Genomic DNA, 27,520 nt, shown 5'->3' with positions numbered 1-27,520 from the left:
GACTTATAAAGTACACCTGAGATTTCTTTATATTATTTATATAAATACATGTTAATCTACATTTTTCATGATAAAAAAAAACCTGAGGTATTTCAAATGAATTTGAAAAAAAAATTGTCTACTTTTAAAATTCTTCTGAAAGTTTTAGTCAACAAAATAAAGTACTTTAAGAATGATAAATAATGGTCCTATGCTGGTGGCGGCCCTGCACAACAGTCAGGGCCACCAGCAGAGCGGCACAGAGGGCGCGACCAGCGGGCAGGTGAGGGGAGTTGCGTGCGACCTTCAGGGCTCTAGTCCCTGTGCCAGGGCGAAGGTAACAAGGAGAATCCCTTGGGCAGGCTGGGTTCCAGGCGCCTGTATGGAGACCTCCTGCCGGGGCGTCAGGGCCACGCTGCTGCGCTCCCTGGCGCTATATCACTTGAGGTCAGAGAACTCGGGGAGATATTGCTGCTGGAGCAGGAGGTACAGAGCCTGTGCAGCAAGCAGGATATCAAGGGCTGGCTCAAGGGCGTCAACAATCGCTGCGACGGCCTCTTCCAGGCCTCTTATGAGTACGTGATCCAAGCGCCCAAGCTTGGCCCAGCAGGAGGTGGCTGCCCCAGCGCCCCAGCTTGCTATGCTAACGTGCCGCCTAGTGGCTTCCAGTCCTTGCTCTCTGCGCCACAACCCACCCCCCCAGCCCCGCCTACTTCAAGTTGCTGAGCAAAGCCTTCCAGCAGCTGTTGCAGCTGCAGCAGGAACTGCCGCCAAGCACTTTCCAGCTGCCCTGCTCCAGCTTTCTGTAAGACAGGTGTGTCCTGCAGCCTTCACCTCAGCAGTTCTGCAGTGGTTACCATGCCAGCCAGGGTAGCTAAGATGACTGGGATGATGAATGGGAGGACAGTTCCATGGTGGCCTACAAGCCTGGTGCGCTGGGCATTGAAGCCTACTCTGACGAGGGCTCAGTGTTCGCGGGTTGCAGCGGGGCTGACCGCTACTGCTTGTCCATGTGCTGGAACTTGTTTCTGATCTGAAGGTAGATCTGCATCTCTGTGGTATTACCATTCAGAAGCCAACAGCTCAGCCATGGTGAATGACAACTGCAACCGCTTCTCCACTTCTCAAGTCAGGAAGAGAGGCCTTCATGATGAATATGGATAATGTATGCATGGTGCTAGGGACCTACAGCCCTAAGTGCAGGAAATGTCCTACCCCTTCCTGTGCACCATGGAGGAACCCACCAAGCAGACCAAGTTCAAGGGTAGGAAGAGCTACATCTCCTACAAGCTGGTACCCATGCATATGCAGATGCTGGTGCACCAACACTACAAGTACTTTGGCTGTATGCTTGCCTGACTGAGAAATTTCCTGTCATCTCTGTGCCACACCTTCCGCAGAAGCAGGACACTGACTGCTTGGAAGAGGACTTCCTCTCCAATGCAGAAAAGACCTGATCTGGTGGATGAACCATATGGCCAGCCACCCAGTGCTGACACAATGTGATGTCTTCTAGCACTTCCTGACCTGAGATGTCCCAAAAAACTCATGTGTGAGAAAATCAAGAATATTTAGAGTTGAAATGATTGGGTTGTAAATGCTCTGACCTAATCAGTGCATTAATCTCTTGAGAGGGATTAATTAGGTGGTAAATCAAGGCAGAAAATGTTTGGCCAGAAGAAGTGGATCTCTGGGGGTGTGCCTTTGGGATTTATAGTGTGACCCTTGTCTGCAACGTCTCTCTTCTCTCTGTGTCCTTGTTCCATGTTCCTAGCTGTTTTCCTCCAGTGCACACTCCTGCCATGATGTTCTGGGAAAAAAAAATTTATTCAAGTAAAAAGAAAAAATTAATACCTAAGTATGTACTTCTCTAGAGGCTTAGAGTAGAAAGAAAATGGGAGGGTTATAGGGGTATTTAAAATTGACTATATTTTGGTGCCTTTTCTATGACAAAGAAACATATTGTTCATTTTATTTGCTGGTTACTCATATTTACATTTTCTTGAAAACACAGCCTTACAGGCATAGAGACATTGCTCAACAATCGGGAATATCTTACAATTTTGACTTTTTGCTTTGTTTTGTTTTTTGTCTTTTTTTTTCCATTTGAAAATTCTCATAGAAGCTAGAAAACTAATGCTGCTGCTGTCTTTGGAACTCTAATGAACTTATTTTCTCAGTGTAGGATTTCTGTATCCTTTTTGCTTGATCACATGTGCTTTTGTTAAAGAGAAGACAGGATGCCTTGGAAAATTGTGTGGGTGATTATGGGGAAGAGAAATCTAAGGAAATTCACTTATTCTATACCAGTCCATCTTTCTTGCTGGTATCTAGAAAAACTACAGGCCTGATTTTATGGAGAAGAAAGGTAAAAAATAATCAGCACATATGCATATGAATGTAAGTTGAGTTACTTCAGTTATAAAACTAAGAACACATTTTAAATATATGTTTATATATTTCTGGGTCAAAAGAAAATGTCTAATTTGTGTCCTTTCCCAGAGATGGAGAATAGTGCCTACATATTCTACTTGCTATTTAATTTCTCCGAGGACTATATATATTTTTTTCATATATATATGTATGTATATATATATATATATATATATATTTACTTATTAAGAAAAAATAACAGATTTTGAGAAATAAAAGCCACCCCTGTTTGAGTTACAATGTTTTGATGCTAGGTAAAGTATTAAAGGAAAACCAATGAAGCTCATTTTCTATTGCTTGTAATTGGGATAATAAAGGCACCTCAAGATGCCTGTAGAATTAAGCTTTACTTCAGGAAGATCTCGAATGTGAATGGACCCAGTGCCTCACATGCCTCGGATCTATATAAAAAGAGGGCACTTACCAGCTTTCAATCTTAAAAGAACTAGGTAATCACACCCATAATAGTATCAGCTCATACCACTGTTGCTTTTCATAGTCCTATTTTCACTTACTGAAGCTTAATGTTTATAAAATATATAATACGATTCATAGATATTAAATGTTTTTATCAAGTCAAATATTTATTTTTCTACTTGTTTATTGTTATAGCATGGGTTACTTAAAACAATGTATCATACAAAGAATAAAACATTTTCAGTCTTTTGACAAACTAATGATGTGGTCTGTTTCTTTAAAGAATTTATTAAGAAAAGAGGTTTTCCTTTCTCTTCACATAGTAATAGGAAGGTTATTTTTCTTGAAGTGGGTTATTTCTTGAAGTGGGTCAGGGAGCAGAAGTTTACTCTATTTCAGATGAGAATATAATTCAAGGATTCACATAAAGAAAACTCAAAATAATTTTAATTAAACAATTGTCTCCAGCTGAATGAAGTGACAGTGAAGGGAATTCAACCTTTCCTTAACTTTGTCAGCTCAATAAGGTGTTAATATTATGGTCAATGAAAGCATGGCCATGTCAAATATAAGCAACTGCTTCCTGTAGTTCTGCTTTTTAAAATAGCAGCATTGATCAGTGCATTTTTATATAAGCCTTTCAACGTCAAAATTTAGTCTAGTGCAATCAGCACTTTCTGCATTCATAGACATTATCATAATTTCTTCTTGGAAAGAAGGTGAGAAAACCGTACCAATATCAAACTTTAGATACTAATACTTACGTCTTTAATGGAAACAAATTTCTCACTTTTTACCCTTTAATCAGGCTTTCTAAAAGTTAACTTTTAATTTTATTCCCAACCTTAGATAATTTAGCTAAAAATGGCTCACAAATTATGGAGAATGAATGCAATTTATTATTATTAAATTGTTTTCCATAAATATTAAAAGGAAAGATTAAATATTAAAAATAGACAATAAAATCTTGCTTGATATAATCATTTAAATATCCTCTTTAGACAGCACTAATAATTCAACAAAAAAGTAGTTTGCTTACTTAAAATGTAACATTTTACATTAAGGAATCTGGAGGCTAATACACTAATAATGTCAGATTGAATAAATCCTTCAAACATTTCATCTATGGATGCATGGTAAATCCTAAGTGTTGATTATCAAATGTTTTTTAATATATAGATTCCAGGTCCCAAATCAAACATACATCAAATCGTACTTCTCAATTTGCTCATCTTTATAGAACCATATTTTGAATTAACTATGCAAGAATTTTTTGTCTCAAACCACAAATTCCACACACCTAGTTCTCCCTTCCTCCTCCTACCATGTAGGAGGTCATTAAGTTCTACTGGTTTTTCAACTTTGGTGACTCTAAATAACAGCACCTGCTAACTGGTAATGAAAATACAAATTTCTTTCATCTTTCTGCTAAAATATAGTAAACTCTACTCTGAGCCCCTCATCCATGGTTCTTACATTCTGTAACCCATCTTCAGCATTATAGCCACTGAGATTATTCTAAAATGTAAACATCATCGTGTTACTCCCATCTTAGTTGACATTATTTGTTCAATCTTCTCTGTGGTTCCTACTGCTTAATAATAAATTCTTAATAATAAATGCAATAATAAATGCTTAATAATAAATGCAATATACTCCCTAATTTCTCTTTTGCCTATTTTGCTTTTGTTATAGAAATATACTGTGCATTTCAATCACTAAAACTCTTCAGTTCCCTTAACTGTCTGGTATATTTCTAGTTTGGCAGATGCTACTCTGCCACCTGATCAACGTCTTTTCTCATCACCAACCTCTCAATATCATTCTGTTCCCATCTGGAAATATTCAACTCCTCTTTTGTGATCCTTGTAAATTTCCCTTTTTTGAATGTATACATACCTACAATCAACTTGTTGACTTGCTGATTTAAGTCAGTACTATTTTGGAAATATTTGCAAAACTGTACTTACTACTTCATATCAAAATTATTTACTCATATCACTATCTTCATTCTATCACCATGAAAGTCAATAATTTACATATTTATCTGGTTATCCCTAGCACTTCTGACATTGTCTGAATATATTGTGATGAGAGAGACATTTGTTGAATTTAATTGACTTAAAATGAACCAAAAACATGTACTTATCTAAGGTTCTACCACTTAAATAATCAGATCTTTAGAGTACAATGCTTTGAGATATCTGTGGTCCAGCAAAGACAGTTGCCCCTTACTGAGAAGAGCTCATATTGATTACAAATAGATTATTAAAAAAAGGAGTTGAAGACTTATGAGACAGAATAATGAAAATAATCAGTGTTTATTTCATTTTTCACTGGTTCTTTTGAAGACTCAAACTATCAATCTTCTTTTCTACTTTTTTTAAAGGTATAATAACATTTACCATCCTGAGAATATTTGCTTGTTTATTGCATCAGTTTTGAAAAGTTCTGTCAAGGAAGAATGCTAATAAATTGTTACTTGATCAAAAGTGATGCTTGCCATTTTGTGGGATCAGCCTACTTCCAATGTTTCATTTCAGTTTATCTTCCCTCCATGGATGGGAGAAATTGTAAATCCTCAAGACTTAGAAGAGCTGTTAGAGAGTGACCAGGAAGATGAGACGCTAAAGAAATAGGATTTGCATCGAAATAAAATCATACAAGGTAAGAGGAAAAGAGTAATTTGCTTCTATGATGTTGTATATGTAATATAAATAGAAATCCTTTAAAAACCTTTACAAAATATTTAGGGTGCTTCCTAGTCATATGTTCCATATCAATTGAAAATGTGAAATTTTCTAACTGAAAAATTTCTCCACAAGACATTCAAATATCACATTAGCTTGACTAAATACAATTTCCTTTCAATTATTTTATGTATATAACATTTTAAAAGGAGCATTTATGTTTTATCTCTGTGCTTCTAACTCTGTGTTTGTGTCACTATACCTCAATTAGTAGCTCAAGAAATGTAAACCAAACCTTCTGAGTATTCTAAAGTGAAATCAGTTCAACATAATGTTAGTAACCAAATGACAATTGAGAATTTTCAAAAATAGGTTAGGGTTCATCTAATTTACCAATAAAGGGCATTTCTTTATGTCTATTATATATAAGATATATTTAATAAAATTAATGATCATGTTAATATAAATAATAAATTGCCAGAGTTCTCCATGTGTGCATTCTAATCTATTGAGTGAAGCAATGTAAATAAAGAGCAAATGACAATAAATATGTATTAAATAATAATTAAAAAAAAACAAGTATTTGAACATTTTAGAAGTGAGAGGTAAAGTATATAACCAAATATGGAAGATAACTTCAGTGCTAGAAGATAGCCATAGTGGAAGAAGCAAAGACAAAAAATAGATTCAGAGGCAATTTTACTAAGAAATAAAATGAAATTCCACAATTACAGAGTAACGAACAGCAACTTTGAAGAAATGACAAATTTTCTGGATTACAAGAACACTTGTGTAGAAAGGCTTAGAACTGTTTTTCTGACTAAAATGGAAATAAACCCTATTTTATTGTAGGAATCCTTACTAAGAAGCTCCTGAAATAATCTTTTATGTTTCTTACATTCCACTACAATCAAAAAATATCTGTCTTATGCAAATCAACAATTGAGTTTACATATTTTGAAAATTATAAAATTGCAACTCACATCACAGTTGAGTTAGGTAATACTACTATAACATTGCTTATGATTGGATTTTCTATAATTAATCAAAGTCTTAAAGGTGGCACTTATAAATCTGGGACATCATTAATATATTTTATATCAATTTTAGTTGGGTATAATTAACTACAGTAAAATGCTAACATTTAATTTAAAATTAAATATGTTTTGACAAATTTACAAACCCTGTGACCACAAACATTATTATGGTATAAGACATTCATCATTTCCTTGGAGATAATTTCTGGACAACTGGTCTTAGTCAACTATGTATGATTCTGTTAGATTACATAAACATGTTCTTTTCTAAAATTTCACATATATAGAATCGTGATATGTACTTTTCGTATCTGGCGTTTTTTACTCAAGAGAATAGTTTTATGAGATTCAGTTATTAAATTTAGAACCAAATACATTTTATTGCAGAATTATTTTCAATTGTGTATGTGTGTGTATTTATTAATATTACCAGATATCTGTTGAGGACTCTTGTGTTCCCAATTAGAGCTAATGTTAGTATCTCTTGGCATTGCCATTAAACTATTTACATTTGCATAATTTTTCACTTGCTTTGGATAAATACCTAAATGTGAAATTGTCTGGTTGTTTAAGTAAATGAAAGCTTGCTGGGCAATTTTCCAAAATAGTGCTTGAAATATTTTATACTCTCATTAACACTGTGTGAGAATTAGAGTTCCCCCTTTCCCTTTTTACATTTAGTTAACATCACTCTTTCTGATTTTGTCAGTCTAGTGAGTCTATAGTCACATATATTATAAAAAATTTCCATAGGCTTGATTTGACAATTTAAACAAAATACCTGTAGGACTGACATAATTCTTTCCTGATATTTTCCCTTGTTGCTTCTTACTCTTTTTATCCATTCACTTACATCAGACTTCCTAAAAAATGATTTGCAAGAGATAAAGCTGTTTATTTAATTTTTTAGTGGGTAGTTCACTATTATACAAATAATAAAGAAAAACTGTATTTTAAAAAAGTTTATACTGTTATATAATTTACTCATTACAGTGACAATTTTTTAAAAATTTATTCTTACTACATATTTTTAGTGGAATCCTGGAACAGAAAAGGAAATTTGGCAAAACTAAAGAAATCTGAATACAATATGGACATTACTAAATAATTATATATAATTATTAGATGTTTCACAAGTATAAATTTGTCACTGCTAACACAAGATGCTAATATTATAGAAATTGGAATTAGGGTACATGGTACTGTACATATTCACGATTTCTCATATATGTTTAAAAAATTCACCACAGGATTACAAGTTTGATTAAAAACAACAGTTCTTAAGTAACACCAAATTGATTAACTGACAATAATTTTAGTTACCACATTTTACTGTTTGCAGTTCTCCAATATATTTCGACTCTTTTTTACTCTGAAAGAAAGGAAAAATTGAGGAAGTCCCTTTAAATTGGACTCATTAGTTTTTTTTATTATAAAATCACTTCCTATGGAAAGCAGCAATTTATGTATTCATTATTATTGATCCATACCTATGCCAGAATAAACAGTAAATATTTTATCTTAAACAGAACATTACTCAGCTGACTGTGTTTTTGTATTTAGAAAAAAAACATAATTTTTTTCCTTAAAAATTAAAGGCTTGAAGAGGCATATAAAAATGAGCAAAGTGAAAAATTCATAAAAATCAAGACTGTCTTGCATCTATTATCTATTCTTATGCATCACACAGTCATAAATTTTAGGCTTTCATAATGACTCAATGGTTCTCAGGAATTCAATTGCATTGGGGGATTAATTAGAGGACTGGTTGAAATCAAACATGTAAATTTTCTCAATAACACATCTGACAGTTTGAACATTATTCATTAAACTTCATAGCCTTCACTAGTATTTCATGAGCTCACAGAAATTTTAAAGATGGCACAGTTGGAAACTTCAAGGAAGCTCATGAGGCCTGAACTCCAAGTTGTTATGATATCAGTTTCATAACAGTTTATCAAAGAAAATCACAGGCCTTCCCTCTGGATGGAGGATCAACAATGCTGTATTGGATACTGCCATGTATATTGGACTGGAAGAAATATGCAGACTTGAAACAATATACCACAAATGCATACATTAGGATCAGGTGTATTGACAGTGTATAAGCAGGGGTAACAACTGGTATGACAGAATTGTCTCACATAGTTGCTCTCATTCTCATTATCAATATCACCATTATCATCTTCACTATTATTTCTGATTCCTTTGAAAAGAAAAGCACTTTTCTTAACATTTCCTAATTATTTTAGCATAACAAAATTTTGCAATATTGGCTGTATTATTCTTATTTTAATCAGGTTTTAGCATACGTATTAGAAAAAACATTCTTATCAAATTTTCACTTATTTTTTTCATAATTGAGATATTATTGACTATATTGAGAATCAGTGCACAGACATTTCACTCTGTACACAATTTTTTTTTCTTTTTGTGGTGCTGGGAATTGAACCCAGGACCTTTTTCATGCAAGGCAAATACTCTACCAGCTGAGCTATATCCTCAGTTCTCACTTTGTACAGAATCTTTAACATACCAGAAATCTAAAAAACTTTATACTGTGATTCTTTTTTAGTTATTCCTGTGAATTTCCAGCTTTGAATTTGGAGGCAAATATTTCTTAATTTAAATATAAAGTACTGGTATCCTTGAATGCAGTTGTTACTTAGGTCCTGCTAATTCAAATTGTTGTCACATACTCAAATTTTCCTTCTTTCACAGCACATTAAAAATTTATTAGAAAAACTAGACTTTCATGACCAAAGATGTTACAGAGTACACATGATTCTATTAGCAATGATCCAGTAGTGGTATTCTTTAGGAAAAATTCTAAAAAGCACAAGAATAGAAGTCATTTAATATATTGAAGACATTAAAAATATTGAAGCATGACTGTGGCTTCAATTGCCATTTAATATGTTTTGTACTGTAGGATATAAAAAAATAAACCCCACCTATGGAATGTTAAGCTAACACCCAAAAGATTGTAAACTTCCCATAATTCAATATCCCACTATTTTCTGTATGTATCCCAAAATAAACAAGTAAATAATTTCACTTCTAAAAATAATCACTTATACTTAATAAATGGGATTAGGTGGGAGTCTCTCCTTTTTAAAAATATTTTTAGAATACAAAAAAACTTGCATTTACATAATAGTTGATAAAAATATTCCTCCAGATTTTACAAGAAGGGAGACAGGATCACTGTTAAGACATGGTGTATGAATAATTAATCTGATTTGGCTTCTTTCTATTCTGTTTCATCAGAGGCTGGACTCTCCTCATGTTTTCTTTCTACATTTTCTGCAGTTAAATCTTTAGTTTCTAGTTTAGCCACTTCAATCTGTTTTCCCTTTTCTCCCCTTTTCCCTTTTATTTGAACATTTTTATCCCAAGATTTACCCTTGCCTGCCGTCTTCCTGGGTTTGGCATTTGTCTTTGTAGGAGAAGGCTTAAGCAGACAGCCTGGGGGACCTCCTTTTGGGCTCCTCCCTCACCTTGCCTTCTGCTGAGCTGACCTTCCTGATGGTAATCCCAGCTGAGCACAGATTGCATGTGGGTACTCCAGGCCACAGCTGGCTGGAAACTTCTGAAACTGTGCTGCTCTTGCCTCCTGAGCTGCTGCAACCCACTAAGTAGTCACTTATTTTAATGCAGTTTTTAACATAACTGGAGCAATGGTTGTGCCCAAGCCCGGAACCACCACCAAAGAGACCACCAGGGATACCAAGCAGTATGCAACCACAGAAAGAGCCACCAGGGATACCAAGCAGTATGCAACCACAGAAAGAGCCAGTTTATTCAAGCAGCTGCTCAGGCATTCGACACAGACCAGCTTAGCAGTCAATGCCGAATACCCCAAGCACAAATTTACAAGCTGTTTTATACACTTCAGAGAAAGGGACTCAGTTTCTCTTTTACAATTGGAGGGTTTGTGTCCTTGTTTGCATATCAGGCCATAAAAGTTTCAGCTGCATAGTTTTAGTCACCATAGTAACCACTGGTGTATAGGAGGTCAGCATTGAGGTCAGCTTGACCACAGTCGGGAGATCCCCCATTACCCCTAGCAACAGCCTAAATTAGCTGCCAGGGTCATCCTGTTATCTAGCTAGGCTGACTTCAGCTCATCTCCAGCTTTTCATTTTTAACCCCTTTTTAGCATCAGCAGCTCTGGCAACTTTTTAAGTTAACTCATTGGGACCTCACAAAATAACTATGGGTGATTTCAATGTTTCTGAGCTTGGTTATTTTAGAGAGATAAAATGAGACAGTAGTAATAAATATTAAGGTCACTACCAGTTTTGCAGTTTTGAACATTCATGAATACCCTTTTCTATTGATCATATCACATACATCTTGTATTGGAATACACATATCACAACATGGAACTTTTTGCCATTATCCACCAATCTCGATATTATAGAACATGTTAACTATAGAGGGCATTCATCACAAAAAACTTACTTAAAACACAATATGGCAGATATATTTCAAGAAACATATTTTAGGAATAGGATGTCAATATTTTATATTTATGAAATAAAGTTCATCATAAAGTAGAAAAGAATTATCCACTATTGATTATGGCTAATATCCTGTATGAGGGGTAAGTATTTTCAAAACCAGGATCAAACGTGTTTTTCAACTCTCGTACCTCTTTACACCTTTTGACCAATTCCAGTCGATAAATTTGCGTCATAATTTTAAGTTACTATATTCTGTTTCATATGATAATTATGCTAAAATTTGACCTATCCCTTAATATGGACATGTAGAAGCTACACCCATTATTCAGATACTATAAACAATGTCATTATAACCATCTTGATATATAAATAGTGATTTGTTTGTTCAAACTTGCCATATTTTGGAAGAATATTGTGATCTAAATGGTGTTTATATTTTTAGTAATTTTATATAAGAAAATACATTAATTTGCTCTTATATTAGTCCATTTGCATCTTAAAAGTTGCCCATTTTACTATATATTTTACAACACAGTTCATTTCATTTATTACATTATGAAAATAATAAAGACATTATTCTGAAAACTGAATAGACAAAGAAATTTAAAAAAAATATGTTTCACTAGAGATAATCTGTAAATCTTTGTGACACTCAGGTTAGTTCTAGGTTCTAAATCAATAAAATCCCAGGCATATTTCTAAGTTGCTAATTATCTAATAAGATAAAAATAACTTTTTGATTTTCCTAGTTTTATCTAATATATGACTTTTGTGAATGTATTGGTAATAAATTTATTGGGTTTTATTCACCATAAGTAGATGAACATTAAATCCAGTAAATTTGATCATTCTGCTGCACATTGTTTTTGTTTGATTTTTTATTATATTGACTGAATTGACTGATTTTGATTACTCCTTCCTTCCTTCCTTCATTCCTTCCTTCCTATTTGATAGCCATCACATTTAAAATCTCAAATTCTCTTTTCTTTCTTTCAAAGCAAAGTTTTTCTTTTAAAAATATTTTGTGTATTTTTTTTAGATAAATGGTGCCCACCTCAAAATTGTAAAATGATTCTTCACTTTTAAAACATTTACATCTCTGGGGTTGGAGTTGTGGTTCAGTGGTAGAGTGCTTGCCTGGAATACATGAGGCCCTGGGTTTGATACTCAGCACCACATATAAATAAATAAAATTTTAAAAATTACATATTAATTAGTATGTATTTCAACACATTTTTATGTTGATGTTCCCTCTGTATTTCTTTTCATGCCATGTATGTGCCCTATCTTTCCCTACATTTAGTAGCATTATTTTTTCAACTGATAATATCACTTCTTCATGTATATTTTTACCATTTGTCAAAAGTAACACAAATTTGTTTTGAAGATTACAGACATGACAATTAATTGAGACAAGTTGGTACATATTTCTATAATTCTGTTTGTATCTACTTAATACATGCTTGGATTTTCCAAATACTCACTTAAAGTAATAACATATGATCAGTTTTGAAGAGTCAACAATCTTTCCAAGGCTAATACAAGACTACCATTTGAAGAGTGGCTGTTGGTCCATGTTTTAGGATAGTTTGTGGATATGGTTGTAGGTTGTAACTAGAAGTATACTAAATTCTCCAGCCTTTGCAGACAGGTAAGTGAAGCACCAAAATTATCTTAGTTATCTGTTGGACATCAGTTTGGGAGAAAAACATTAAAAAAAAAACCCACAGTTAAAACTCCTCCCAGTCCAGTCTCCTTACATATGTTGTGAGCTAGAGTAACCCTAACCTAGCAGCACATAGGCTTGGTAGCTTCCTGGTCTCAAAGGAATTAAGTCATTTCATCACATGCACAGTGTTGAACAATGCTATAAATAAAAATTATATAAACAGGACTCCTACAATAAGCAAGTGATCTTTCTGCCTCAGAACTATCCTGTTCACACACACTCAGCAGCTGAGTTAGCTACACAGTAGTCAGTTAGCTACACAGGTCACAGGCAGGCAAGCCGACAGGCAGGAAGAAAGGGCTCTCCACCAAAGCAGGCTCCTTGGCTCTGCCTCAGGAGATTAAAAGACTAGGTCCTTGAGCAGGAGCTACTCCAAGGGGCTTGGATATAGTTCCAATCAAATTCCTCAGGAGTGAGCATGGAAACACCACTAAAAGAGAGAGTGAACACATAGCCCATTTGCAAACAGGGATTACCTTCCAAATCTCTTATTTTATCTTTACAGTTTATATGTATGAATATTCTAATCCATATATAACTATATTTGCTGTATATAAAAATAAGGTTATCCTCTGACTTCAAACTCTTTGTTAAGGAAAACTGATGTCTTGGGAAGAAAGCATGCTTTTGAGCTTGCAGTTTTATATTTCACTAGCACACCACTGCTTCCCAGGGGGTGAAATGGTTGGCCATAAAAAATTGTGATCTGGAAATTGGGAAAGGTCAGGAAATCTAAGCTCCAAGGTATCCCTGCACATGTTACTTAAGAGGAGAGAGCCAGTGAGCAGGAGATGATCTGAAGGTCTGTAGGTGGGAGAGCCAAGGGAAGAATTCCAATTGATGTAAACAAAGGGGTATCTACTGGGAGATGGAACTGAATTCAGCAAGCCATAGAGCAGCAAGAATTCTCCCCAAACTTCAATTCAGCCATATTAAGCTAACCTGGCAATGGGACTGGCAAAAACCTATGCTGAAAGTTCCCATTTGGCAATACATATTTCCAACCTTTTATGTTGTGATAAGCCTGTGAAACCTGCAGAACTGACCCAAATAATTCAGGTTTTATCAGATCCTTTAGTGACTCTTTTGGAAACTCAGGCAATTTAAATTCAAAAATATGGATTTCAACTTTTAATCCGGTTTCTTGAGTCCTCTTCTCTGTACCCTACCCCCAGGTCATTTCCTTTCCACCTCTTCAATCATTTTTTTCATTCCACAGCACTGAATTATGAATCTGAAGTCCTCATTTGCTAAAAATATCTGTCACTTTGTAGTTTATAAGTCTTACTTCAACCTCATTTTCAGATCATCCATCCTAGTTCACCACACCACAATTTCACAAAGGTAGAACTGGACTATCAGAGACTGTGGACAAGAGTCAATAAGGCCCTGCTTTGTCCTCATTTGTTTCATGCTTCTGTGTGAACAAAGTAGGGCTTTTGTCTGCAGGTCGGCAAAAAGCTCTGACTTCCTTTCATGATTATTCTAGATCCTTTCTAATAAAGTGATACTGTTGACTTGCACAATATTACAGGGTCTGGATTTCCTGAGTAAGTTCAAAGCAGCCATTGAGGAGTTCCCTGAAAGACCCTTTTCAATTGCTTCTAGTTGATCAGAAGGGCTCTTTCCTTGACTTACTGCAACAAGAGAAAGAGAAGTACATAGTAAGTACAAAACTGGTCATTCCTTGGAGAGAGATGTGCCTGCAGTGGACCTGGGGACATATCCAGTGGAAGTACATTTGTTGCTGGGCAGCCTTCACAGAAATCAGAAGCTGTTACACACAACCTGTTACACACACAGAGGGAAGGGATGGATTTCCACTCTGATGGCAAGCCTTCATGTGTCCTCTTCTTCACTGGCATCACGGGGTCCTTCCTCAACAACCTCTACCTTTGATCAGCTGATTCATTAGAGGTATCAAGTTGTTCCTTGCACTGGGTGATCCAAATCATCAGCCTATCCATATGAGACTGAATGTCTGCCAGTATCTTAGTTACATGAGCTGTGGCCATTGCTTCCTGGGTGTCCACTAGATGAAGAGCCTTCTGCTCCTCATCAGCAATCACTTTCTGAACTTTCTTAAATTCTTCTTTTAATTTTGGTTAGTGAGATTATTTTCACTTTTTAAAGCAGGTATTAATTTCTGATATCTCCTAAGTAATCAAAAAAATACTTAATTTTAAAATAATAAACCAACCATTCTATTAGTCAGCCTTATATCACTTTAATGAAATACCTGAGTTAACCAACTCATAAAGAAAAAATGTCTGTTTTTCTTATGATTCTGGAGGGTCTAACCCAAGAACTAAGGACCCCTTGTTATGCTCCTCTAGAAAGGGAATGATGTGATGATGTAAGCACTTTGCCCAGTAAGTTCCTCACCACTTGATCTAGGAAGCACTAGAGTACAGGCTGGGGGAATTCCCAGTAACCTAAGAACTTCCCATAACCCCTACTCTCAAAACTTGAACCACCTTCCAATTACACCATCCTGTGCACCAAGTCTTTAACATATATGCTTGGAGGATCGTTAACATCCCAACCACAGCTACCATCCACTGAGTGCAGTTAATCATGAAGCCCTGTTCTCAGGGGAGAGAAAGTAAATACCAGGGTGATGGTGTCTTCGACTGCCAATTCTATATGTATTTCAACATTCACTATTATGTTGTCAAATGGAACATTTAGAGAACATTTAGGGAAAAGATAACTAAATAAATGTCATTGAAAAGTTGGACATTAGTGTAATGCTATACTCTCAGCTGGAATATAGCTCATTATTCTTTCTGGTGTATAACAGAGTTCTTTGAGAATACTATAAAAGCTAATATAATTCTGATTATTCCCTATTTTATTATTCACTAGTTCTATGTTCTTAGTACTTGGTAAAAGTACATGTAGTATTTGTTTTCAATTATCTGTGTTCTTCTAAGGACCTTCTTTCAGATATTCATTTAAAAATATCAAACCAATATCCAAAGAGAAAGTAACTGCAAAGATATAATATTCTTTTTGTGACTAATTTTATTTTTTTCTATTTTATTTTTAATAAATGTTGATGAGTAGCCAGATATAAATAATCCAAGCTGAATCTGTTCTGAATTTTCATTATTAATAATGTTTATTGAATTATGTTTATGAATTTTATAATATTATGTTAACCATTTAATTTTTTATATAAGAAATGATGATATGAAATAAAAATAATTATTAAATTATTAAATTCTCTGTAATTAATTATAGAGAAGATTATAAAAATAAATTAAGTCCATAATTGCCTTTGTTAAGATGAAGAATAACTAGAGTATTTATAAAATTAAGACAAATTTGCAATTGGGATGCAATATGTAGAACACTTTTTCCCATTGCACATATTTTGTATTAATAATTTACTTGGCTGAGTGCAGTGGCACATACCTGTAATCCCACTGGCTCAGGAGGCTGTAGCAGGAGAATTACGAGGTCAAAGCCAACCTCAACAACTTAGCAAGGCACTTAGCCACTCGGCAAGACTCTGTCTCTAAATAAATACAAAATAGGGCTGGAGATGTGACTTGTGGTTAAGTGCCCCTGAGATCAATCTCTGGTACAAAAATAATAATAAAAATAATTTACTTGGACAACTATTCATTGTATTGTGTTATTTTATTATTTGACATTCCCTCTTACTTGTATTCAGTCCTGCCCAGTGCTACCCTAGAATAAGCAATATTAATACCAGAAATACAAATTACTAAAATCTTGTGAGTATATGCAAATGATCCACATGTTCTTCAGCTAATAAGATTTTAATTATCTCTATAGACACTATATTTATTGAACTATCTCTATGAAAGTTCATATTTCCAGGAAAAGAAGACACAGACCTTCATCTTATTCTCCTTATCTCCCTACCTGTTGAGTCTATCTGTTCAGGGGTTCTTCAAATATTTTACATAGGCCACAGGTCATTTGACTCTTCAAAGCAAAGTCATTTTACTAATTATACATAGTTTTTCATTAACAATATAATTGTCCTCCTAGGAATTTTTTTAATAGCATCAAGGGACTGTGAGCAAAAGAGTGTGGACAGATAATTTCTTAAACTGGTTAATTATTCTACAAAATTTTTCTACTTTTATATTAAATCAAATTTACTTAAAATGTAAGTTAAAAATGAGTAACATACTGTTAAAGCTTTTGCTAGTAAGCTTTTTGGCTTCAGCATTAAAAGATCCAACCAGATCAGTTTTAGGGGTGGAAAAGTTTATTTGGGAGTTTCAGAGGTCTCAGTCCATAGACAGCAGGCTCCCTTCCTCAGTACTTAAGGTGAGGCCAAACATCATGGCAGCCGAGTGTGGCAGAGGGAAGCAGCCAACATAATCATCAGGCAGCAGAGAAAGAGATCTCAATTTGCCACAACAAATGTGTACCAAAAAGCCACAACTACAAACATCACCCTCCTCCAGCCACAACACGCTTGACTTAAGATACCACTCAATCCCATTAGATGATTATTTCACTGATTGGATTAAGGGTCTTACAACCCAATAATTTCTTCTTTAAACAAATTTCCAAAGAACCATTTCTATGATGAGAAAACAGCCACCTACACCCAACTCTTGGCACTGAGATGGCTTTCTAGAAAGTTACTTTTATTGAACATCCCAACATCCACTTCCACTCAAAATTCTCTTACCCTGGTTTTGATTCTTTTCAATTGAATGCCTGTGTCAACAATGCTCCTGTGAAATGAATGCAGAGCACTTGAAAACTGGCATTCATCAATTTTGGATTCAAAGGCCTGGAGTTTCCAGGCTCTGGTAGAGCCTTGCTTTCTCTTGCACTTGCTTTCTCTCCCCTGTGGGTCTTTTTGAGACTTGGGACCTAAGGGCCCCACTTAGTAGCTGCTATGAAACCTGCTCACTCTCCAGATATCTTCCAAAGTCACAGACAGACTGAAGCACTGTGACATTACCATGCACAGGCGAGCAGAGAAGCAAATTGTCCTGACTTCATAAGACAAAGATACAAGACAAGAATGAGTTCAGTTGTCATGGTATGAGGGAAGACTGAGGGCCCAATCTGCAGGAGCATGTTCTTTTCAGTAAACCTGACCCCAACTTCTTCATGCACTGGAAGTGGAAAGTGGGTCTGTGGGGGTACTAGCCCACTTGACCTATGAGCAATTCTGCTTTTTCCACAGCCTGGGACCTGTCTGTCACCTGCTTGCCAGTACCAATTTCCAGGGCTACTAGGAAGCACTGTCCTAGGTTGAGAGCACCAGGCATGTTGTGCTCCTAGACACCTGCATGCTACAGCCAGCACTGGGAACTCCACAGGTCCAGTGTATGCAAGAGTTCTAAACATGGTGGGAGGACTCAAGGATCAACTCGCCTAGCATTGGTACCAGGACAATGCCATGCCAGCCACTCTTCCATATCCTGGATCACCTGAGATTTTGCCCAGTCAGATTTTGCCTATGTCCCTGCAGGAAAAAGGAGTGCCAGCTGTTGACATCTAACCACAGTGGAGCATCCACTTAAGCTCCATGCCTTATGGGAAGTTTGAGATAGATAATGTCACATGTAATCTGGTGACCCCTCATTCATAGAAAGGCAATACAGGTGACAGTTTGAACCTGTGCAGAATGAAAGTAAGGGGAGGTGGGTGGTGGCTGTACTTTCATGTACAGGTCTGAGGGAGTGAGTCACTGGACTTGTGTGAGGGAGGGAAGGAGAGAGCAAGCAAGGGAGCATCCCTTGATGGGCACCTGCAGATGCTGTAACCCTGTTCCAAGGTCACGTCCAGAAACTCTTTTTGGCTGAGTTTCCTACAGTTGATTTAACTGAACGTGACATGTACATGTATTTGACCTACCTGGCTTAACATAATGGTTCATCCTCTTGACCTGACTCTAGCCTTTCTGACACAAGGTCCTCTGAGAAAATGCCAAGGGTTTTGTAGCAGTGTTGGAGGAAACAGTTTTCATGTGTCACACGCCCTGGAACAATCATGCCCAAAAAACTTTTGGGGATGAATGAAACCAGTACCTGATAATGACCTGATAAGCACACTTATCCAGTACTTCATGTCAGCTTTACACGTGCAGAGCACTAAAGGAGAGTAAAAGTAACAAGTTTCTAAAGTTGGATATTAAAAAGGGAAGAGCTAAAGATTATTCCATGGAGCACTAACTCCAGAAAGGTATTGAAAAATGAAAGGTTCATTTTTTTTCACAGACAATAAAATAAACTGTACTTGTTCATGGTCCCCTAAAAAATACCAGCAGATTCATTGGTTTCTACATATCAGAAGCAAAGATTAAAAGGGAGATTATTAGTTACACAAAGATAAAAATTGGCAATAGTTCAACTTCCAAAGGAATTAAGTGCACTTGCAGCTTCTGAGTTCTTTCAGGTTGCTTGCAATAGACATCATATTACACATGTGCTGATTTTCCTTTCCTGTTATGATACCTAGTAGGGAAGGCTTTCCTTATACACTGGCACCTTAACCCAAGCATCTGAATTTACACCAGTGAAATGTTTGAAAGGCAGCACTTAGAGATGTCTCTCCAAATAAAATGGCAACCTCATCAGAAAATATATATGATAAAAATATATATGATAAAAAATGATAAAAATCTATAAGTACACAAGAATGTAGACCCTAAAGAGGACAAATAAGAATTTGAAAAACAGTAAAGTTTTATTGAACCCCAAGAACACTATGCTAGTTTTTGATCCCCCCAAATATTCTAAAACATTTCTAAAATACAACATCCTTTATCTTTTTTGAATTGATTTTAGCCATCAGAAGATGTTGCACCCCTAATGACTTAGATTTAGTTTCTATAAATGTGAATTTTTTCAAACATATATTCATTTAGGATGCCTTAACCTAAGAAGCCCAATTACCAATTTCAACAAAAAAAATTTATAAGAAAAGAGCCTCCTAAATGCAACAATACACAGGATGACTGAAAACCGTTCATCCAATGCATAAAATAATATTAAAAAGTTTTATAAAAGTTATGAATGGTTCTACAGTGATACATATAAGCCAGAATTTTAACACCTGCTATTGCTCATGAATCACACCAGAAGAACCTAAGATAATCAAACCTCTTCTCAATGATCCAAAGCAACATGAATTCTGCCCAAAGGCAGTATAGCTGGAGAATATGCAGTGCCAATAAGCAGCTCTCTTTTGTCATCACCTCTAGGTCCCCGAGCTCACATGGAGGTTCACTTCCATCTAGCCAAATTGTACAAGGCCATGTAATTTGTATACAGCCAAGGATCATTCCCCAGAAGGTTATTACTGATTTTAATGCCATAAAATCCTTGAGAGCATCATTTTTTCTTCCAAAATAGGCTATTTAATGGGAATGCTGTTGCTGGTCAGTTACTGAGAGTTGTTCCACCCCAGGGATGACTACAATAAAATAAAGGACATTGAGAAAACACTGAGGACTCCTACATTCTGATGAAATCATTAATCTTAAGAAGGCCTCCATTATAATCCTGCTAGTTTTCCAACTATATTTTATAGATGTAATTAAGTCATGGAGAAAATGTTAAAAAGAATTGATGATCTGGAATATCTGGAGAGGGTCATTAGGGCAGGTGACTGGATCCTCTTCCAGTTTGACCACTGTGCTGAGCTTGGCAGGAGAACCATCCTACGTAAAACCAGTCACTTTGTAAGGAATTGATACTTTCATTTTTGAAATCTATCTCACTAGAGGTTTTACTTACCACTCAAGACTTGCAGTCATGGAGTGTGTCATTACAGAGAGATTGATCCCTGTCTCTGTAAGCAAAGTAATGGTCCTGGGATGACCTCTGACCATAGAAATTCCTCAGTGATCCGTAGGAGCATGGAATGGGAAGAGAGGCAGGGACATCTCAGATGTATTCAATTCTTAGGTCATTAGGATTTAAGAAGAGTGTTGTGATCAATCCAAATCTGGCCAAAATGACAGGCCTACATGGGGTGCTGACTCTGGCCTGTCTTCTCAGTCACTGGGAATGCTGACCCAGGAACATCTAGAGTTTAAAGTCAGCTTCAGTCATTTGGCCAGGCCCCAACCAAACCCTGACAGTAAATATAAATATGTCATCAGCAAGGGATATGGCACAGTGGAGAGCTTACCCTGAATTCAATGTATGATACCAAAAAAAAAAAATACATACGTAAATCAATCAGCCAATAATTAAATTAAATTGAGGCTCATTGAGTTTTCATCCCTGCAGATGGTCAAGTTCTGTTCAGCTCCAATTGTAAATCCTGGCACTGAGAGAGAGAGATGAGTTTCGAGAAATTGTCTTCCATTGAACATCTCAAAATGCACTTGTCAAAATCCAGTTGCCCTGGTTTTGATTCTTCTCAATGAATTGTTCAACTCTTTGAAGAATGCTCCTGTGAAATGATTGCAGAGCACTGGAAACCTAGGTCATTCAAAGGATCGATGGGTGACATCTATCAACTTTGGATTCAATGGCTGGGAGACAGGAGGCTACGGTAGGGAACTGCACTTGCTTTCTCTCCCCAGAGCACCTTTCTGGACCTTGGGCGCCAAGGGTCTAGCTGAGTGACTGCTGCGACATCCTGGCCACTCTGCAGATATCTGCCCATGTCACAGACTGGCAGAATCACAGCACTGTGACATCATTGTGCTCGGTCAGCAGAAGAGCTTCTGGGGGCGATGGCCTCCAAGGAAGATGCAAGACAAGCACCAGCTCAGCTGTCATGGGATGAGTGAAGGTGTAGGGAGAGAGTCCAGGGGTGTGTTCTTTTCCACCAATGCACACCACTTTCTTCACTCACTGGAAGTGTAGTGTGGGTCTGCTGGGGGCATGGCCCATCTGACCTATGGGTGAACCTTCTGAGGCCCAGGACACAGCTGTCATGCGCCTACCAGCACTACCCGCCAGGGCCACGAGGCGGCGCAGTCCACAGCCTGGCCTGGGGACCGATGGGCGCCATGCCGTCCACATCCTGCTGCCAACACTTGGGACCTGCTGCGGCACCTGCAGAACCCAGAGGCCTGGAGGGCAGCAGGAGGAAGCAAGGATCAGTCAGTTTAGCACCAGCAACAGCAGAAATACCCTCCCGTTGCGCTCCTCCAGGCCCTGCTTCACCCGAGATTTTTCCCAGTCAGAGAAGCACTTAAGGTCCATCCCAGCCACAAGTGCTGGCAGCTGAAGATATCCGAGGGCGGTGCACCATCCTGTGATCCTCGGTGGGCTATGTGATTCTCAGTACAGAGAAGCTGGTGGAAGCAGGAGGTGACCTGGCTGCTATCCTGTTTAAGAAACCTGCACAGGTCCATGATGTCTGCAGCATTTACAGAGCCCCACACAAGCTGAGAGCCAAGGGTCTTGCTGTTGTGGTTTTGAGCATTTGCTGGCAGGTGACATAGCATGCACTCATGGGGCAGCAGAACATGGCACACACCTGTCAGACAGCAGAATGTGGCACACACCCATGGGGTAGTAGAACGTGACACACACACTTGGGTCAGCAGAACATGGCACATACCAATGGGCCAGCAGCTACATGTGGCTACTTTACCCCACTCAATGGGAGACTTACATATTTTAATTTTGGACTCTTTAATGTGGAGTCCACAATTTATACTATTTTTGGGGAAGTTCATCAGGACATGAGATGTTACGAGGAAAGAAAGGCCGAGTGACCTTGAACGGCTGCTTAGGAGATGCCCCAAGGCCAGTGGACACATATCACTTCCTGCAGTTCTGAACCGTGTGGTGTGACAAGGCCAGTGTCTGAGGAGCCTTCCTCTCCTTGCCTCCTGGCAGGTGGGACTGTCCCTCCTGCAATAATGACAGGGGTCTGGGGGAGTTAGAGAGTGGTTGGGTGCTAACTCTGGACCAGGGCATTTGGCAATACCTCCAAGACCAAGGTGCTACTGAGGACGAGGGCTAGTTTATTTAGACCTGCGAGACTGCAGTAGAACTAGTGGCCCTCACATCCCCAGCCCTGTGCCTGCAGAGCCACCAGTGGGCAGCTCCCCTCCTCTCCTTTGGTTTCCGTGACCCCCATGCAATTGCCCTGCACTGCTGTCTGTGGTGGCCCTGGTATGTCATCGCATTCTCTCTCTTGCTCCTGCAAGGGGTCTTCACCCAGGTTGTGCCAGGAAGGCAGGGCTGTAGGATGGTCAGCAGCCTGTCTCCCTGCCACCTGCCAGCCACCTCCTGGGTACCCTGCAGCACCTGGCTGCTGGGAGCACCTCCACATCCCCCGGCCAGCAGCTCCACCTGTCCACCTACCCAGTGTGAGTAGGGGGGAGTTCCAGACGCATCTGCATCAGTGGAAAACAGCAGGATTGGTGGCTATTTGCTTGACTGTTGTGAGTTTGAGAGAAAATAAAATAAGCATGGCAACAGGTATTTTGTCCAATTTGTTCATCGCCATGTCACCAACCCTTAAAGCAGCCATATGGCCTGTCCTCAAGCTGAGTGAGGACACACGAATGCCTTCAATGTACTTATCATGGTCATTTAAACTCCAATGTATTAATAAACACAGTCCCTGTTGCGTTGAGCCAGGTGGCGTAGTTGTGGTGGGCTCACTCTGTGATGAGTAATGCTACCATGTCTGTTGTGATTGTCCCCAGCCACTTCCCCTCGTGGGGTGGTGGGAGGACATGTGGAACATTCTCATGCTCTTTAGAGAAAATCCTGAGGTCAAAGCAGGAAGAGTGGCCTACAAATACAGATTAGCACCATTGGCTCGACTGTGTTTCTGCTTCCCAGTCCATGACCACTCTGTCCCATAACAGTGCTTGGCCATGGAGAGAAGGCTGCAAGTGTGCGCCTGGCCTGCACAAAGGTGCAGAGGGCACACTGCCTGGGACCCACAGCAGCTGTGGACCTTGAGTGGTGTGAAATGTGCTCTTAGCTGATGCAGTGGTGTGCTGCGTCCTTCCTGCTCTAATGAAAGGGAGTATCCCCAGGTTCGCCCATCTTTCTTCAATCAGGGGCACAGGCAGGGCCTTCAAAGGGCTCACAGGCTACCGGCCTCCTCTCCCATCTTCCCAGGCATTGACCGCAGGACAGCTGACTTGCCATCCTCTCCTCCGCCTGAACCTCTGCCTCAACCCTCACCACCAGGTCAAAGGTCACCCCCGGACACGCTTACTGCTCACCCGGTGCTCCCAAGTCACTGTCTCCCTCCTTATCCTGCCCTTGCTCCACAGCCTCTGGTCATCTCGGATCACTTGTCAGTTCCTGGGAGGCAGGACTCGTCCTTGTTCTGGGAACCCAGGTGCCATCTGTGTCAGGAGGGGCATGACAGGTGGGAGGTCCCTGTCAGCATTTCCTGAACAGGGCAGCTCCATCAGGAAGGATCAGTAAGGGCCGAGGGCTGGGTCAGGTCAGAGCCAGGTGGGTGTTGGATGGAGTCTTCCTCTCACAGGGGCTCGGACATCCTCCCCCCAGGGCTGCTTCTTTACATGCCATGGACACAAGAAGAGGATATCTGTGTGCGTGCTAAGTGAACAGCTGACGGCCCAGTCCTGTGTGTGTGTGTGTGTGTGTGTGTGTAAGGATGCAGCTGCAGGCACTGTGCTCTGGCTGGGGACCCAGGGCTGCTCCAATCCTTTCGCCTCACTGGATTGTAAACTGAAGCGTGAGACAGGGTACCACCTCACCAGGCGGACAGTGCTGCTGATGCACTGACTGATATGTATTTCAATTAAAGAATGAGCCACGAGGGCTCAGGGTGGACCAGAAACTTTGCAGCACTGGCTGGGAAGGTCCTGGGCCAGGGCTCCAGCAGCCCTCTGCTGGGAAAGCAGTGATGGTGACTTGGCTTCACTCACAGAATGTTGCTCACTTAATGGACCTCAGGGTTTCCTTGTACACAGCCGCCTGCCCTGACAGACGAGTTCCGTAGGCCCTGTGGAGATCCTGCCATGTGGCAGGTGTTGCGTGAGGAGCTGGGGAAGTAGAGGGATGCAGGGTGCCAAGGCAGGCCCTGTGGTCTACCAAGGCCAGAGGTAACAGCAGTGGGGTCACGTCCACAGACAGGGAACTGCTCTCCACCCACCCCTGAAGGCAAAGTTTTGCCCCCTGGTCAGTTATGAAAACAGCACAACCAGGACACAGCTGGCTCACAAAGGCTCTCAGAGCCGACTCCAGCACCCTCACGGCCCCAGGTACACTGCAGTCAGCCTCCCACGGACATGGGCTTTTCCATCTGCAGGCCCCAAAGCCAGCCTGATGGGAAGAGCCACACATGCTCTGTCACACGTGAAGTTTTCTGGGATTGGTCAGGTCAGCATGCTATCCTAGGGCTCAAGTGATCGACACATCTCCAGTGGCCACCTATCATGGTCAGAGCTTGGAATCCATTCTGAGCAAGAAAATCAAACCTGGGCCCTGATTGTAAGCACTGTAGAATGGGCTGCTTCCCCATGTGGGTCTCCCTAAAGATCAACCCACAGAGGGCCCTTCCTCTAGGATTCAGGCCCCAAATTCTCACACTTGAGAGCTAGAGGTTGGGAGTTGAATTGTGCCCCCTTCAAAAGACACACTGAAGCTCTGACCCCCAGGATCTGGGAATGTGACCCTTCTCAGTGAGAGGGTTCTGCAGATATCATTAGTTAAGTTGAAGCCACACTGGAATGTGGCTGTGTCCTTGTGAGACAGGAGACACAGATGTGGATAAAACAACTCTGTGACATTTAGACAGACATCAGGGTGATGCTGGGAGGTAGGGCCACAGTTGGGAGCATGGCAGCACCTTGGTGGACACATGATCCTTCACCAGCCACCTCTCACTGCCCCATCCCGGGGAGTCTCCCATGCAAACTGCCTGCCCTCAAAGGGCACAGCTGCTTTGGGATGCCAAATTTGGAGGAGGGCAATGAGAATGTACCAGAAAAAATGTGCATGCTCAGCAGCAAGGGATGGCAGTCAGGCAGAGGGGCAGACTCACTGCCTGGGCTGCTCTGCCTCTCAGCTGAGGAGGCCGTCCCTTGGAGGTTTTCAAGTGCCCAGAACCACCTGGGGGGTCCAGGTATGCTGCACAACTCACACGTAATTCCTCTTCTATAACCTGCCATTCACAGGTATCATTCCTGGAAACAACACAAGTAGATTGTCACCAACATTCCCCGTCCATTCTCCTGACACCAGAGAACCTGGAAAATGCAACTCTGATCGGCTGACTAGATGAGCTCAGATGCTTCCAGGAACTCCTAGACTCTCAGCCAAAGTGTTCAGGTAGCTGCTGATGCACCCATGTCCCACCATGTCCAGCTGGGTGCCCTCCCTCCTGCTCCTGGCTCCGCTGCTCCAACCTGCAGATGTGAGAAGCAAAGTGCCCTTCACCAGAACCTGTGCTGGCTTGACCTGCTGTCTGAGCATGCCTCACCCGCCACAGACTCCCACAGAGCTTGACCTGCCATCTGGGTCCATGCCTCACCCACCACAGGTGCACACAGAGCTCACCACACCTACCACAGGGGCACACAGACACAGAAGACAAACACAAACTCACACATACATTACAAATACAAGCCCACACAGAGACACACAGAAATATACACACTCACATACAGATCCCTTCTCACACGAAGAACAGGTACACACGGACCAGCCAAGCACATGCATGTGCACAGGAGCACACAGACACACAAGCAAACACACTCTCCCAAGGGCTCCTGCTTTCCCATCTGATCCCTGGTCATGTCTGCAATTCTGTTGGCGAGTCCACCCAGTAGGAGCACCCAGCTCAGCAGGTCATTCCAGACACACCAGTGGGATTGCTGGATGCCTTCCTTTCACTCCACTGGAGGTGGCTACACACTTGCTCCCAGAATCTAAACACACATAACTGCCCTCTGCCTTTCCCTCACACCAGAACAAGCAAACACACCACTCTTACACACACACACACACGTGCACACACAGCATGCACACATTTGCTCTGAGGACAGCCCAATCCAGTGGAGGACAAGTCTGGGCTTGCTTCTGGGCAGAGCCTGGGGCCTGTGCACTCAATAGCAACTGAAAGTTTGAAGAAGACCAAAAAAAGAAGGTAAGAAAGTCATGCCTGAAAAGGAAAGGAGTTATTGGATAAAGCATGCAATTTAGTGCAACTATATAGAGCCAGAGGTTAGAGGCAACAGGGATTCCAAACCAGGGTGATGATAATTATGCCATAAAAATAATTAATATTTCTTTCATCATTCACAAAGGGGCCAGAAAAGATGATGGCAGCAGGCAGGTTTCCTGCAGGAGAAGTAAGGAAGCAGAGAAAGTCAGTGCTCGTCCTGCAGGGATTCTGAAGGCTCCTGCAGCACCCACCTCCAGGCACAAACAGGGCTGGGAACCCAGCAAGCAGCTCTCCAGAATGATTAGCAAACATGCCCCCCATGCAGGGTTCACATGAGGGATAAGGATCATGAGTGGGTTTGAGCTGAGAGCTCATGTCCTACTGTAGGAAGGATTTCCACTATCCTATCCCATGAGACAGCACGTGCAGAGAAACACACCACACACACACACACGGGCATACACACAGGCAGACACAGGCACACATGCAGAGACACACACACACACATACAGATGCCCAAGAGACACACATCCTCACACACACACAAAGCAAAACTCTGGAGCCAGGTTTCTGCAGCCCCAGCTCATCAAAACTCCGGGTGGAGGGAAGTCTTCCTAGGAAGAGAGCTTTGCGTGCTGACAGGGGACAGTGGCAACTAAGAGGAGCTCACAGAATGCCATGTTAGCATTC

The 27,520-nt window shown here is 39.9% G+C and overlaps 2 pseudogenes; both read left to right on the top strand.

The window, feature by feature from the left end:
- The window catches only part of LOC124973792 (probable RNA-binding protein 19), a 956,910-nt pseudogene that overhangs the window by 419,400 nt on the left and 509,990 nt on the right, over nucleotides 1-27,520 (top strand).
- LOC124973786 (sorting nexin-18-like) lies at nucleotides 362-1,510 on the top strand (annotated as a pseudogene).

Source organism: Sciurus carolinensis, unplaced genomic scaffold (assembly GCF_902686445.1).
Source record: "Sciurus carolinensis unplaced genomic scaffold, mSciCar1.2, whole genome shotgun sequence".
Lineage (NCBI taxonomy): Eukaryota > Metazoa > Chordata > Mammalia > Rodentia > Sciuridae > Sciurus > Sciurus carolinensis.
The sequence above is the reverse complement of the archived record's forward strand: the minus strand, read 5'-3'. Positions and strand labels throughout refer to the sequence as shown.